The following is a 4,522-nucleotide window of genomic DNA, read 5'->3' as shown; positions in this document are numbered from 1 at the left end:
AGTGAAAAGTCTGGAGGCTCCTCTAGGGTGTCTCTGTAAACAGGCTGTGGATACTTTGAGTTTTTCAATGAATGATGACTTTGGCAGTCTTGGACCAATCCAGTCACCTGCAGCATGTCAAGTGCTGTAAGCAACAGCTTGGAGCCAATGACGAAGACCCACAAAAGCCAATCAATGTCCTTGTCTCCCTCCCTTTGGACAAATGATTCCAGGAAGCCTTGCATTTCCATGATGGTATAGTGCCTGTCACCATTTCTGTCTCTCACGCTGGTCCTTGGACATGTAGGTGTAGTGGATCGTGACAGGGGAAATCTGGGATAGAAGTTATTTCTTCCCAGAGTCGTGTTCTGTGGCCTCCCACACTGAGGTGTCCCACCCAATACCTGACAGGTGGGGAGCCATTGGCGACAGCAGCGAGGATTGCAGCCACTAGGGGGAGCTTGCCATGGCCAAGTCCTCCACCCTGGGTGCCATGATGCTCCTTGTAGATTTGCCTCCATCACTAGCTAGGGCTGGCTAATCAAGCACAACACCACGGTGCTGGCCGCAACACAGTGGACCAAGCAGGTGGCGTCTTCTTCAACACTAATCTAGGAACACTGTTCTCGGTGTCCACCTCCTTTGGAGGTGAATAGGAAATACACACCCCTGCACCCAGACTGGTGCCTGCTTGTTGGTCTCTGCAGGGAGTCTGACCTTTTATGGCACTGATAATTTAGGGTGAGGGTTTCTGGCAACACCTGGCATAAGCCCAAATCAAAGCTACAGACCACCAGCAAGCACCAGCTCCTTCCCACAGCAGCTGAGACGTGAGGGTGAGGAATGAGTGAGCCATTCTTAGGTCTAAGGCATTGTGGGGGGGCATCAGCTAGGCTCCCAATCCCATCCGTGGGGATAAATGTATTGTGGGACCTCAGCTTCTGGACTGAATTAAGAACATGTAGACTGTGACCTCCTGTAGGAAGTGGCAACAGGAAGTCACAGTGGGTGACAGGCAGCTCCCTAGGCATCTGAGCTCTCGTTTGGGGTACATGAGATGTGCGGGCCCCTTGTGACTGAAGGTGGGGTTTCAGTACACCCCCAACAAAGGAAATGGAAGCACAGGATTTATGACTTACAGAGCCCGGAACAAGAGGGCACAAGGACCCAGGGAAGGGCAGGCCTCCATCCCACATTCGCCATGATCAGGACATAGAAAACAGGGTAGCAAGTACAGGATTTCTTGGGAGCGGATGGGGCTGAATTCGCTAACTTTCACAGGCTCATCTCTGTGTTATTGTAGAAGGTGCTTGGGAAACCAAAGTAGGAACCCTAGGCAGATTCTTATCTACGGTTAAACTCACTGAAAAGTAGGCAAGAGAAAGAGAGCAGGGATTCACCTTTCCCGGTCTCCCTCTGGATGCCAGAGTCATCCATAGACACTTGTGCCTACCTTTCTGATTGATGTATGGGGTGCTCCTTTCAGCCTCATGGTCTCAGTCTCCCACATTTGTAAATTTGCTCTCCAGAGAGGCACAGCTTGCGCTAGGTGGAACCTAATGCCAGTCCTCTTCCCTCACAGCCCGCAGACACCCCCGTGTGGACAGGCAGTATGGGTGGGTGGTAGTCCTCCATTATCCTGAGCCCACATGGGACTGGGGGAAGACAGATTACCGGAGAATGAGAAACTTTTCAGTCCACAACAGCGTAGTTTTGGAGAAAACTCATGAGGTTGCCAATGAAGGAGCTTGTGTCAACTTCTTTTAATTCTGGAACCAAACACTTCTGCTCAAGACACAGCTCTGACTCAGGTCCTCTTCCAAGAAACTAAGGCTCAGTTTGGGCTCTTACAGGCCTAAAAACTCCATAAAAGCCACAAGCATGCAGTTTTCAAGTTTTATTTCAGAGTGCTGGTCGGTGACCCATGAGAGACCTGGTGTCAGAGCTGTGATGTGCCTGAGGACCCCTGTGTCTCCCGCAGACCCTTGGAAACGTGGATGTCAGCTGTGCCGCCTCAATACTGTATTTTTACAGATGCACCAGATGCATTGTCTATAGTTGTTCAGGGGTCTGGAGGCTAAATTATGGATTGTCTTCTCCAAAAATCTCTTCCTTAACTTTCTCTGTGTTTATAGTTCTGACATTTCCAGAAACAACAAAAAGGAATGCAGCCATTATGGCATAAATGTGACCAAAACCCACTCTGAGATATACCATGGATTCATGACTTTGCCTGACTGGCTGAATTCTTCTGGGAGGGGTCCACAGTCTGTGCTCCCGCCAGTGCCTTGTCCGTGCACCATGGAGGATCCCAGGCTGTGTGGCAGTGGCAGTTCCTGTTATGGTTGCACATCCCTCTGTGACTGCATTTCTCTGGGATACAGTCATAATTCAGCTGAGCCCCACTGCCAGTGCAGTAGGTATCCCGACAGAACTTTCCAGAAGCACAGGAAGTACCAGTTCTCACATGACCGATCTGGGTTGTTCCTGTGCTACGATGTGAATCCAGCCCCAAACATCAGAACCCTGGATCTCAGACCGATGGAATCCAACATGTTCTTGCAGCTGAGGGAGATGTGTGACATTCCTACACTGCAGCCTTCCACACGGCACGCCTGTATGGGAACAGGTTCAGCGTTGACTTCCCCAGGGTGTTCTGCGGTGTCCATGTCGGCTGCCTTCGTGATTTATGGTATAGCAGACATCTTCACCTTTCCCAGAATTTCTGCCACAGCTTTCTTGGCAGTGAATAGTGCGGTCAGTGCAGTTTCCATGATAGCAGCAGCCCTCTTCAGTGCACCCGGTTCCATCTTGCATATGGAAGTCACAGGGTACGCCAGGTCACCCCATGGCAGAACTCTGGAAGATCACGTATATTTTCGATTGGTCTGCAGGGTGTCCAAGCAGCGGAGTTGGTGCAGTCTGTATAGCATCTGCCTGTATTCCATTTGCCCCCAGGGGTTCAGATACAATCACGCATACAGCCTAGATTGCTGTAGCACTGGTTGAATGAGCCGCAGTCACACTGCTTTCCTGGATCCACTATGTAGTTTCCAGAGTGATAGTGGGTCAGGCTTTTATTTAAATGCACCCTTTCAGTGTTGAACATGCACTTGCCTGTTCCACAATTCATTATGTGCTGCATATGAATGAAGGAACAGTTACTGAAAGCTTCCATTATACCAGTTAGTTGGGTCCTAAGGCAGCTGGACCTTTTTTGGCAAGCACATTCATCAGTGTCAATGCACAAGCCACAATTTCTTGCCATCTGATGCGTTGGTATGACAGAAAAGAGTAAATAATGTCTGCCTAAATAACCCAGAATGATGGCATATAAGCCATTGGTGGATGGCATATAGAATATACAACTGGACTGCCATGAACCTCATGGGGCCCATCTCAAATCACATTAAGGGTGAATGTGTTTTAAGAAATCGAAAATACTTTCACTCATACTATTGAAGAGGAAAAAAAAGGGGCTCTGATGCAACACATAATTGCCTGTGTGAGCTTGATGTCTCTCACTATAAATGACCATGAAACCAATAACTTACATCAATAGCATGAAATATGGACTCAATTAAGCTAACTAGCCTTACTAGGAATTGGGCACTTTTTTCCACGTGGTTAACACACTATACATTGTTTTGAAACTGAAAGCAAGTCCTTTGATAATTCTGTGATGGGATGAACAGAACTTACTAGAGATCCTTGGGGCTGCACTGGCATTTCCTTGAGGAACAGGGGGTCCCCTGTCCTCCTTATATCCCAGGTTATAAGTAGGTCCCATTGCACAGATGTCTGCGACTATGTGAGAAACAAAGTGTTCAAACCATTGGAAACCACCGAGGGGTCTCATATCATAGGCAAGTTAATCCAACTTCATGATATCTTCAAGGCTGCCATAGCCTGTGTCAATTGTGACCATGGAAAAAGGAATCTCCTCCAGGTAGCTGAGGTAGTAACAGTCTGGAGGCATGAAGGGGTAGTCCACCTGCAAGGCTCCCTGAGCATCCTGAGTCATCATCAGCAGAGTCTGGACCAAAAGAGTTTCTTGTGCCGCATGTACATAACATGTCTCTTGCCCCAAAACGCAGGCTATAGGACAGACAGCCAGGCATCTGAATGCCCTTGCTGTGGTGTGGCTCCTTCTTGGGAATTACTATCTCAGAGGAGATGTAGCACCATGAGGGATGCCCTTGAGAACCCTGCACAGGAGCCAGCACTGCCCAGAGTGCAAAGAGCAAGAGGGGCGCCCTCAGGGTGACCTGGCCCTCTGCCAGCCTCATGCCCCTGCTCAGAGACATCTGCCAGTGAGAATGGATAAATGGAGGATCCTCAGCAAAGCCAGGTCTAGACCATCAGACAGAATAGAGGGCTGTGCCAGGTGGCCAGCACCCTGCACCTGGGGGCCCCCTGTGGGGTTCGGCAACAGTCCCAGGGTGTGGCATTGGGTGACCCTGCACATCAGTTCGGCTGGGGTGGGTGTGGGAGGGGCAGGTGGGCCATGGTCAAGAGTGGTCACATGGACATGGGTAGGGAT

General features: G+C 49.6%; 1 pseudogene; it reads right to left on the bottom strand.

Moving 5' to 3' along the window:
* Window positions 1–2,061: 2,061 nt before the first annotated feature.
* On the bottom strand, window positions 2,062–4,286 carry LOC128774101 (disintegrin and metalloproteinase domain-containing protein 21-like; annotated as a pseudogene).
* Window positions 4,287–4,522: the final 236 nt, after the last annotated feature.

The sequence above is a fragment of the Panthera pardus genome, unplaced genomic scaffold (genome assembly GCF_024362965.1).
Source record: "Panthera pardus isolate Hobbes unplaced genomic scaffold, ASM2436296v1 HiC_scaffold_289, whole genome shotgun sequence".
In the NCBI taxonomy this organism is placed as follows: Eukaryota; Metazoa; Chordata; class Mammalia; order Carnivora; family Felidae; genus Panthera; species Panthera pardus.
The sequence above is the reverse complement of the archived record's forward strand: the minus strand, read 5'-3'. Positions and strand labels throughout refer to the sequence as shown.